Source organism: Bubalus kerabau, chromosome 8 (assembly GCF_029407905.1).
Source record: "Bubalus kerabau isolate K-KA32 ecotype Philippines breed swamp buffalo chromosome 8, PCC_UOA_SB_1v2, whole genome shotgun sequence".
NCBI lineage: Eukaryota > Metazoa > Chordata > Mammalia > Artiodactyla > Bovidae > Bubalus > Bubalus kerabau.
In genome coordinates this window covers 34,040,303-34,052,455 of record NC_073631.1, presented here as the reverse complement: position 1 = coordinate 34,052,455, position 12,153 = coordinate 34,040,303, and the positions used below count along the sequence as shown (strand labels likewise).

The following is a 12,153-nucleotide window of genomic DNA, read 5'->3' as shown; positions in this document are numbered from 1 at the left end:
TCTCCTAAGAAGAGGCTGTAGGCAGAAAAGGCCCCCTTTAAAGCCTGTATAAATTAGTGTCAGTCATAAAATTCACCCACTGTATTTCTCAGGAGTCCACATGTCAAGAGAGAGGTGAGAAGAATCATTAGCTAAGTGTGCTCTTCTGTTCCGCCTACCAGGATTTCAGTCCAGGGTCTGCACATACTGCCTAAGACAGGGCGGGAGTTCTCCAAGCCGACTTAGGGGGAAAAATTAATAGTCAAAGGCTCCATGGACCTGTTATTCCCATGTCTGGTTATAAATCTAGAATATTGAAATATTGAAACTTGTTCATGAAGGTAATGCATTTTGTTAGTCTTAATTGAGAAATTGCCCTTAGCATGGTACCTGATTTGAAAGTTCTCTCTTAATGAGATTCAGAAACAGGAATCCAACTTCATGCTTCCCTGTAAGTAAAATGATGGAAAATGTGTTCATCTCAGCCACGTGAGGCCTTGGGTGCCCAGTAACAACTGCGCTTATACTTTTGGCCTTGTGTCAGAGTAAAAGCAAAGACCAGTTTACACCTGCTGGGTGTCCTCTGTCTTTCTGCCCAGATTCAACTTTGCTCTTGTTTTCTCAGCTCTACAACTTTGTCTTCTTTCCTGCAGCGATTCTGTAGCTGAGCCCTCCAGGTCAAACACCTTTATATCCTCTTCCCCTTCATGTCTGCATTTCCCTGGAGGAGGGAAACAAGCATGCCTTCTCCCTTCCAGACTCCAAGGTGACAGGGAACTCAAGAGAGACCCAGAGAGAAGATATTCTTTCTACTTCTGGTGAGCATTCTGAGCATGTTGTTTAAAGGGTCAAGAACGTGACCTCAGACATAGATAATAAATTAAAATATGTGTATATGTTAGACCCAAACTCCTAATTAGCAGCCCCTGCCCAACCTTTCCCCTTTGGTAACCACAAGTTTGTTTTCTATGTCAAAGGTCAATCTCTTGACCCTTTAAACAAAATGCCCAGGACTTCCCTGGTAGTCCAGTGGTAGAGAATCTGCCTGCCAATGCAGGGGACACTGGTTGGATCCCTGATCTGGGAAGACTCCACATGGTGCAGGGCAACTAAGCTGGTATACCAGAACTCTAGATAACCAACAAGGGCCTACTGTATAGGACAGGGAGCTCTACTCAGTATCTTGGAATAACCTATAAGGGAAAAGAATCTGAAAAAAGAATAGATAGATATAACATAAGCACTTTGCCGTGTACCTGAAACTAACACCTGGACTTCCCTGGTGGCTCAGATAATAACGCGTCTGCCTACAATGCAGGATACCCAGGTTCAATCCCTGGGTCGAGAAGATCTCCTGGAGAAGGAAATGGCAACCTGCTCCAGTACTCTTGCCTGGAAAATCCCATGAACGGAGGATCCTGGTAGGCTATAGTCCATGGGGTCACAAAGAGTTGGACACAACTGAGCGACTTCACTTTCTTTCACTTTGAAACTAACACAACATTGTAAATCAACGATGTGGTTTAGTCACTATGTCATGTCCGATTCTTTGCAACCCCATGGACTGCAGCACACCAGGCTCCTCTGTCCTTCTTTACCTCCTGGAGTTTGCTCAAATTCATGTCCAGTGAGTCGGTGATGCCATCTAACCATCTCATCCTCTGCCACCCTCTTCTCCTTTTGCCTTCAGTCTTTCCCAGCATCAGGGTCTTTTCCAGTGAGTTGGCTCTTCGAGTCAGGTGGCCAAACTATTGGAGCTTCAGCTTCTTCATCAGTCCTTCCAATGAATATTCAGGACTGATTTCCTTTAGGATTGACTGGTTTGATCTCCTTGCTGTCCAAGGGACTCTCAAGAGTCTTCTTTAGCACCACAGCTATACTTCAGTTAAAAAAAAAAAGAGAGAGACTGACCTTTAATTAATAATAGTAATATAAATGTCTAGCTTTGAATGTTAACTGTATGTCAGGCTCTTTGCTAAGCACTTCTTACATATTTTATCCTCATAACAGCCCTGGGTAGGAGGAATTTCACACGGGGAAACTGAAACTGGATAAATTAAGTGACTTGCTTAGATGTGGAATTTGAAACTGGGGAGTCTGGCCCCTGTTTCCAGCCTCTGTGCTACAGCAGGGAAAGGAACAGAAGAGGTGCCACCCTGAGTCTCGCCACTTTGTGGTTATACAATTCTCAAGGGAGAACAGTCTCCATCATCCTGTGTAGGATTTACACAGTACAAACTAAAAATGCCTCCTGGGTTAATCTTGGCAGCCCACACCTTACACCCTCCTCCTCTTCTCCTGCAATCAGTCCCTGTCTGTTCAGTGAATGTTAACTCAGGTTATTATTAGCTGAAGAATAATTATAGCTATAAATATAAAATTCATGTATGTAAATGTATTAATACCTCTCTCCTGCCCTTAATCTTGTCTACCGTGTTATCATGAAGGGCGTGTTACTGTCTTCAACCTTATCTCTGATAGAATAGAGTTTGCTTGGATTTAATGTGCATAGGGCATAAGTCCTTAGTACAACAGAGATTGGAGGTGGTTTTTGTGTGTTTGTTTTTAGAAATGGTTGTACCTGGTGTGCAAAAGAGATGCCACCAACCCCTTTGTCAATGAATGCTTTTCTAGACTATTTCCTGGTACGTTTTTGGAATAATGACAGGTGTGTGAGATGGCCTGGCTGAGCCAGGGTTGCAGAAATGTTTTTGAAACAGTACAAAACTAACTGCACCCCCCAACACCCCCATATGCCCCAAACAGAAAAGATTGGCTCCATTAGCACTGTTCTCTAAGGGAGGTAACTGAAAAACAGAGAGTGTTAAGTTGCTCAGTCATGTCAAACTCTTTGCAACGCCACGGACTATAGCCTGCCAGGTGGCTCTGTCTGTGGCATTTTTCCAGGCAAGAATATTGGTATGGGTTGAGATTACCTCCTCCAGGGGATCTTCTTGACTTACATTTGAGGCCCAAAGGCAAACTCACCCACTGACCAAACCCTAGAACAACGGTTAACAATAATAAGAGCTGACCTCTACTTAAAGCTTTCTATAGGTCCAAAAAAAGATCTTAATGACCTAGATAACCACGATGGTGTGATCACTCACCTAGAGCCAGACATCGTGGAATTCGAAGTCAAGTGGGCCTTAGGAAGCATCACTACAAACAAAGCTAGTGGGGTGATGGAATTCCAGTTATTTCAAATCCTAAAAGATGATGCTATGAAAGTGCTGCACTCAATATGCCAGCAAATTTGGAAAGCTCAGCAGTGGCTACAGGACTGGAAAAGGTCAGTTTTCATTCCAATCCCAAAGAAAGGCAATGCCAAAGAATATTCAAAATATATACCATTGCACTCATCTCACATGCTAGCAAAGTAATGCTCAAAATTCTCCAAGCAAGGCTTCAACAGTATGTGAACTGAGAACTTCCAGATGTTCAAGCTGGATTTAGAAAAGGCAGAGGAACCAGAGATCAAATTGCCAACATCTTCTGGATCATAGAAAATCAAGAGAGTTCCAGAAAAGCATCTACTTCTGCTTTATTGACTACACCAAAGCCTTTGACTGTGTGGATTCCAACAAACTGGAAAATTCTTCAAGAGATGGGAATACCAGACCACTTGACCTGCCTCCTGAGAAATCTGTATGCAGGTCAAGAAGCAATAGTTAGAACCAGACATGGAACAATGGACTGATTCCAAGTTGGGAAAGGATAATATACATCAAGGCTGTATGTTATCACCCTGCTTATTCAACTCGTATGCAGAATACATCATGTGAAATGCTGGGATGGATGAAGCACAAGCTGGAATCAAGATTGCTGGGAGAATTATCTATAACCTCAGATATACAGATGACACCACCCTTATGACAGAAAGTGAAGAGGACTTTACTAAAGAGCCTCTTGATGAAAGTGAAAACAGAGAGTGAAAAAGCTAGCTTAAAACTCAATATTCAAAAAATGAAGATCATGGCATCTGGTCCCATGATTTCATGGCAAATAGATGGGGAAACAATGGAAACAGTGACAGACTTTATTTTCTTGGGCTTCAAAATCACTGCAGATGGTCACTGCAGCCATGATATTAAAAGGCACTTGCTCCTCAGAAGAAAGCTATGACCAACCTAGATAGCATATTAAAAAGCAGAGACATTACTTTGCCAACATAGGTCTTTCTAGTCAAAGCTATGGTTTTTCAAGTAGTCATGTATGGATGTGAGAATTGGATCCTAAAGAAGGCTGAAGGCCAAATGCTTTTGAACTATGGTGTTTGAGAAGACTCTTGAGAGTCCCTTTGACTGCAAGGAAATCCAACCAGTCAGCCCTAAAGGAAATCAGTCCTGAATATTCATTGGAAGGACTGATGCTGAAGCTGAAACTCCAATACTTTGGTCACCTGATGCGAAGAACTGACTCATTAGAAAAAACCCTGATGATGGGAAAGATTGAAGGAAGGAGGAGAAGGGCGTGACAGAGGATGAGATGGTTGGATGGCATCACTAACTCGATGGACATGAGTTTGAGTAAGCTCTGGGAGTTGGTGATGAACAGGGAGGCCTGCCGTTCTGCAGTCCAAGGGGTCACAAAGAGTCGGACATGACCGAGCAACTGAACTGAACTCATGGGTCCAGTTGCTATGCTAAGCAAATTACACATATTGAGTGGTTGTTATACATTTGAATATACTGTTATGCCCACTTAACAGATGAGGAAGCTAAGGTAACAGGTAGTAAAATCGTAGCGACAAGATTTAAACACAGAACCTGTTGACCTTTTTAGTCCTTTGACTCACCATGAGACTCAGCCAAGTGACAGCATCCCTGCTGCTCCAGGGCCCTGGCAAGCAACTTGAAGAAGTGAGGTCAGCAGGTGCAAACCACAGGGAGCGAGGGGGCTGGAACACGAGGAGAGAGCACGATCTAGCCCCGGAGGCGGTGCTACTCACAATAGGAGGCTGTGCAGGGCAGGTGCCAGGCCTTTTGATTTGTCTAGAGTGGCCAAAAAAGCTGAAGTTCAGTAAGAGATCTCCTGGGTTTTGAATGTTGGCTCCTTATTTTAGAAAGGCACTCTCCACACCAACCGCCTACACCTGCCACTCATGCAAAGCCTACAGGCGGCCCTCGCCTTCCTCCACTGCGCTGGCTCCACACAGTGTGCCCCTCGCCAGGGGTTTGCTCTCAGATGTTGATCTTCTATCTGAAAGTGCTCCCTCCTGGGCTCAAACTGTCTGCCAAGCTTCATGAACTTAAGCTGTTGAAGAACGGTGGCAGAACTGGGGAGCCCGCCTGCTTCCATGCCTCCTGCACTTTACGCAGTTCAGTGCGGACTGCGCCTCCGCGCTTTCTCACTCCTCTCTGTAGGGATCAGTGTCCTCTTGGCCAAAGTTCTTCTGAGACTTTGTACTGCACCTGGCTGTATCCTTTCTCCCTTTTACCTGGTCCATTTCTCCTCTCTCCCAATTACACAGTCAACCTCTTGGGACAAGTCCAAAGTCTTAGTAATTACCTCCCTCTTCCCATCTTCCCCCAAGCCTGATCTCAGTGCTTCATAGGTTTACCTCTCAAATTTTTACTGAATAAATAGAAAACTTGCAGTACAGGTGAGGCTTGTCTTCATATTCTTAATGACAAGGCAGGTTCAGTTGCTTTAATAAGGAACTAAAAGTACAGTTGTTTTGCCTCTTTAAACCTGTTTTCTCATCTATTAAACATTATCAAACCCAAGGAATCACTTAATAGGCATAGATTGCGTAGCACAGCACCTGATGCATAGAAGGCATTCAGGAGAGGTCAGTTCATCTTGTTGTCATAGCTTTCATGATTTAATACAATTGTCGTTTAGACTCTTTTGATCCCATGAACTGTAGCACTCCAGGCTTCCCTGTCCTTCACCATCTACCAGAGCTTGCTCGAACTCATGTCCATTGAGTCGATGATGCCATCCAAACATCTCATTCTCTGTCACCCCTTTCTCTGTCTTTCCCAGCATCAGGGTCTTTTCCAATGAGTCAACTCTTGGCATCAGGTGGCCAGAGTATTGGAACTTCAGCTTCATCATCAGTCCTTCCTATGAATATTCAGGGTTGATTTCCTTTAGGATTGTGTGGTTAGATCTCCTTGCAGTCCAAGGGTCTCTCAAGAGTCTTCTCCAAAACTACAGTTCAAAAGCATCAATTCTTTGGCACCCAGCCTTTTTTCTGGTCCAACTTCCACATCCATAAATGACTACTTGAAAAACCATAGCTTTGACTAGACGGACCTTTGTCAGTAAAGAAATGTCTCTACTTTTTATTATGCTGTCTATGTTGGTCATAGCTTTTCTTTCAAGGAGGAAGTGTCTTAGTTTCATGGCTGCTGTCACCATCTGCGGTGATCTTAGAGCCCAAGAACATAAAATCTGTCACTATTTCCATTGTTTCCCCATCTATTTGCCATGAAATTATGGGACTGGATGCCATGATCATCATTTTTTGAATGTTGAGTTTAAAACTAGCCTTTTCACTCTCCTCTTTCACTTTCATCAAGAGGCTCTTTAGTTCCTCTTCACTTTCTACCATAAGAGTGGTGTCATCTGCATATCTGAGGTTATTGATATTTCTCCTGGCAATCTTGATTCCAGCTTGTGCTTCCTCCAGCCCAGGGTTTCTCATGATGTATTCTGCATATAAGTTAAGTAAGCAGGGTGACAATATACAGCCTTGATGTACTCCTTTCCCAACTTGGAATCAATCCATTGTTCCATGTCCGGTTCTAACTGTTGCTTCTTGACCTGCATACAGATTTCTCAGGAGGCAGGTCAGGTGGTCTGGTATTCCCATCTCTTGAAGAATTTTCCACAGTTCGTTGGAATCCACACAGTCAAAGGCTTTGGTGTAGTCAATAAAGCAGAAGTAGATGCTTTTCTGGAACTCCCTTGATTTTTCTATGATCCAGCATATGTTGGCAATTTGATCTCTGGTTCCTCTGCCTTTTCTAAATCCAGCTTGAACATCTGGAAGTTCTCAGTTCACATACTGTTGAAGCCTGGCTTAGAGAATTTTAAGCATTACTTTACTAGTGTGTGAGATGAGTGCAATTGTGCAGTAGTTTGAGCATTCTTTGGCATTGCCTTTCTTTGGGATTGGAATGAAAACTGACCTTTTCCAGTCCTGTGGCCACTGCTGAGTTTTCCAAATTTGCTGGCATATTGAGTGCAGCACTTTCACAGTATCATCTTTTAGGATTTGAAATAGCTCAACTGGGATTCCATCACCTCCACTGTCTTTGTAGTGATGCTTCCTAAGGCCCACTTGACTTCACATTCCAGGATGTCTGGCTCTAGGTGAGTGATCACACCATTGTGATTATTTAGGTCATTGAGACCTTTTTTATATAGTTCTTCTGTGTATTCTTGCCACTTCTTCTTAATATCTTCTGCTTCTGTTAGGTCCTTACCATTTCTGCATTTCAGGATTTAATACAATAGAGCTAAGGTTTACTGAAAGGCAAGGCTGATCTTATTACAGGTTATCCTCACATCCTGAACTGGGATCCCAAGGCACTCGTGAAAGGTCTTTTCCAAATTAAGACAGCAGTTAAAATTCTACCTATACATTTCTTGCCTGTAATTGTTTGTTTGAGCCTGGTAAAAACACTTGCTTTCCTTCTTAACAGAAATTTTACAAATTTAAGTGATGAATATGCTCATTACTCTCTTTCATAGGCTGAATTTTGAACCCCCCTTCAATAGCAGGAAGGCCGAGAGGAGCTACTGCACATTCAAGGTCAGGAGGGGCGGCGGTGAGGAGATATCCCTCATCCAAGGTAAGGAGCAGCAGCTGCGCATTGCTGGCAGCCATGAAAAGATACCCCACGACCAAGGTAAGAGAAACCCAAGTAAGACAGTAGGTGTTGCGAGAGGGCATCAGAGGGCAGACACACTGAAACCATAATCACAGAAAACTAGCCAATCTGATCACACGGACCACAGCCTTGTCTAACTCAGTGAAACTAAGCCATGCCATGTGAGGCCACCCAAGACAGGAGGGTCATGGTGGAGAGGTCTGACAGAATGTGGTCCACTGGAGAAGGGAATGGCAAACCACTTCAGTATTCTAGCCTTGAGAACCCCATGAACTGTATGAAAAGGCAAAATGATAGAATACTGAAAGAGGAACTCCCCAGGTCAGTAGGTGCCCAATATGCTACTGGAGATCAGTGGAGAAATAACTCCAGAAAGAATGAAGGGATGGAGCCAAAGCAAAAACAATACCCAGTTGTGGATGTGACTGGTGATAGAAGCAAGGTCCAATGCTGTAAAGAGCAGTATTGCATAGGAACCTGGAATGTCAGGTCCATGAATCAAGGCAATTTGGAAGTGGTCAAACAAGAGATGGCAAGAGTGAACGTCGACATTCTAGGAATCAGCGAACTAAAATGGACTGGAATGGGTGAATTTAACTCAGATGACCATTATATCTACTACTGCGGGCAGGAATCCCTTAGAAGAAATGGAGTAGCCATCATGGAAAATAAAAGAGTTTGAAATGCAGTTCAGTTCAGTTCAGTTCAGTCACTCAGTCATGTCCGACTCTTTGCAACCCCATGAATCGCAGCACGCCAGGCCTCCCTGTCCGTCAGCAACTCCCGGAGTTCACTCAAACTCATGTGCATCGAGTTGGTGATGCCATCCAACCATCTCATCCTCTGTTGTCTCCTTCTTCTCCTGCCCCCAATTCCTCCCAGCATCAGGGTCTTTTCCAATGAGTCAACTCTTTGCAAATGAGGTGGCCAAAGTATTGGAGTTTCAGCTTTAGCATCAGTCCTTCCAATGAACACCCAGGACTGATCTCTTTTAGGATGGACTGGTTGGATCTTCTTGCAATCCAAGGGACTCTCAAGAGTCTTCTCCAACACCACAGTTCAAAAGCATAAATTCTTCGGTGCTCAGCTTTCTTCACAGTCCAACTCTCACATCCATACATGACTACTGGAAAAACCATAGCCTTGACTAGACGGACCTTTGTTGGCAAAGTAATATCTCTGCTTTTGAATATGCCATCTAGGTTCATAACTTTCCTTCCAAGGAGTAAGCATCTTTTAATTTTATGGCTGTAGTCACCATCTGCAGTGATTCTGGGGCCCAAAAAAACAAAGTCTGACATAGTTTCCACTGTTTCCTCATCTATTTCCATGAAGTGATGGGACTGAAATGCAGTACTTGGATGCAATCTCAAAAATGACAGAATGATCTCTGTTTGTTTCCAAGGCAAACCATTCAATATCACGGTAATCCAAGCCTATGCCCCAACCAGTAACGCTGAAGAAGCTGAAGTTGAATGGTTCTATGAAGACCTACAAGACCTTTTAGAACTAACACCCAAAAAAGATGTCCTTTTCATTATAGGGGACTGGAATGCAAAAGTAGGAAGTCAAGAAACACCTGGAGTAACAGGCAAATTTGGCCTTGGAGTACAGAATGAAGCAGGGCAAAGACTAATAGAGTTTTGCCAAGAAAATGCACTGGTCATAACAAACACCCTCTTCCAACAACACAAGAGAAGACTCTACACATGGACATCACCAGATGGTCAAACTGAAATGAGATTGATTATATTCTTTGCAGCCGAAGGTGGAGAAGCTCTATACAGTCAGCAAAAACAAGACCAGGAGCTGACTGTGGCTCAGATCATAAACTCCTTATTGCCAAATTCATACTTAAATTGAATAACGCAGGGAAAACCACTGGACCATTCAGGTATGACCTAAATCAAATCCCTTATGATTATACACTGGAAGTGAGAAATAGATTTAAGGAACTAGATCTGATAGACAGAGTGCCTGATGAACTATGGACAGAGGTTCGTGACATTGTACAGGAGACAGGGATCAAGACCATCCCCATGGAAAAGAAATGCAAAAAAGCAAAATGGCTGTCTGGGGAGGCCTTACAAAGAGCTATGAAAAGAAGAGAAGCAAAAAGCAAAGGAGAAAAAGAAAGATAAAAGCATCTGAATGCAGAGTTCCAAAGAATAGCAAGGAGAGATAAGAAAGCCTTCGTCCACGATCAATGCAAAGAAATAGAGGAAAACAACAGAATGGGAAAGACTAGAGATCTCTTCAAGAAAATTAGAGATACCAAGGGAACATTTCATGCAAAGATGGGCTCGATAAAGGACAGAATTGGTATGGACCTAACAGAAGCAGAAGATATTAAGAAGAGGTGGCAAGAATACACAGAACTGTACAAAAAAGATCTCCACAACCTAGATAATCATGATGGTGTGATCACTCACCTAGAGCCAGACATCCTGGAATGTGAAGTCAAGTGGGTCTTAGGAAGCATCACTACAACAAAGCTAGTGTAGGTGATGGAATTCAAGTTGAGCTGTTTCAAATCCTGAAAGATGATACTGTGAAAGTGCTGCACTCAATATGCCAGCAAATTTGGAAAACTCAGCAGTGGCCACAGGACTGGAAAAGGCCTGTTTTCATTCCAATCCCAAAGAAAAGCAATGCTAAACAATGGTCAAACTGCCACACAATTGCACTCATCTCACACGCTAGTAAAGTAATGCTCAAAATTCTCCAAGCCAGGCTTCAGCAATACATGAACCGCGAACTTCCAGATGTTCAACCTAGATTTAGAAAAGGCAGAGGAACCAGAGATCAAATAGCCAACCTCCGCTGGATCATTGAAAAAGCAAGAGGGTTCCAGAAAAACATCTATTTCTTCTTTATTGACTATGCCAAAGCCTTTGACTGAGTAGATCACAATAAACTGTGGAAAATTCTTCAAGAGATGGGAATACCAGACCACCTGACCTGCCTCTTGAGAAACCTGTATGCAGGTCAGGAAGCAACAGTTAGAACTGGACATGGAACAACAGACTGGTTCCAAATAGGAAAAGGAGTATGTCAAGGCTGTATATTGTCACCCTGCTTATTTAACTTATATGCAGAGTACATCATGAGAAACGCTGGGCTGGAAGAAGCACAAGATGGAATCAAGATTGCCGGGAGAAATACCAATAACCTCAGATACACAAATGACACCACCCTTATGGCAGAAAGTGAAGAGGAACTAAAAAGCCTCTTGATGAAAGTGAAAGAGGAGAGTGAAAAAGTAGGCTTAAAGCTCAACATTCAGAAAACGAAGATCATGGCATCTGGTCCCATCACTTCATTGGAAATAGAAGGAGAAACAGTGAAAACAGTGTCAAACTTTATTTTTTTGGGCTCCACAATCACTGCAAATGGTGACTGCAGCCATGAAATAAAAAGACGCTTACTCCTTGGAAGAAAAGTTATGACCAACCTAGACAGCTTATTAAAAAGCAGAGACATTACTTTGCCCGCAAAGTCCATCTAGTCAAGGCTATGGTTTTTCCAGTGGTCATGTATGGATGTGAGAGTTGGACTGTGAAGAAGGTTGAGCACCGAAGAATTGATGCTTTTGAACTGTGGTGTTGGTGAAGACTCTTGAGGGTCCCATGGACTGCAAGGAGATCCAACCAGTCCATCCTAAGGGAGATCAGTCCTGAATGTTCATTGGACGGAATGATGTTGAAACTGAAATGCCAATATTTTTGCCACCTGACATGAAGAGCTGACTCATTTGAAAAGACCCTGATGCTGGGAGGGATTGGGGGCAGGAGGAGAAGGGGATGACAGAGGATGAGATGGTTGGATGGCATCACTGACTCAATGGACTTGAGTTTGGGTGGACTCGGGAATTTGTGATGGACAGGGAGGCCTGGCGTGCTGCAGTCTGTGGGGTCGCAAACAGTCAGACATGACTGAGCAACTGAACTGAACTGAATCTTTCTCAAAATGCACCTTTTCTTGGCTCCCTTCCTATCTCTATGGAAGCTCTCCTACCTTCCTCTGCAAAGCGCATCTGCCAAGGAAATTACTTGCTCTAGAATTCTTATTTCAGGGTGTGATTCTAGGGGAACCAAAACTAGGGCTACCTGCCTTCTAGCTACCTGTGTGTGCATATGAAACATTCATATTTAAAGATGCTGCTGTGGTTTCTAATTTAACACGATGATATATTGCTTTGGGGCTTTCCTGGTGCCTCAGTGGTAAAGAATCTGCCAATGCAGGAGATCCGGGTTCGGTCCCTAGGTTGAGTAGATCCCCTGGAGAAGGAAATAGCAACCCACTCTAGTATTCTTGCCTGGAGAAT

General features: G+C 43.4%; 1 long non-coding RNA gene across 2 annotated transcripts in view; it reads left to right on the top strand.

The window, feature by feature from the left end:
* Nucleotides 1–8,561, top strand: part of LOC129659013 (uncharacterized) — an 84,482-nt gene extending 75,921 nt beyond the window's left edge. For both annotated transcript variants that reach the window (XR_008717735.1, XR_008717736.1), the window contains one exon: nucleotides 7,687–8,561. This is a non-coding gene — a long non-coding RNA (uncharacterized LOC129659013). The remainder of the gene's footprint in view (nucleotides 1–7,686) is intronic.
* The last annotated feature ends 3,592 nt before the right edge of the window (nucleotides 8,562–12,153 follow it).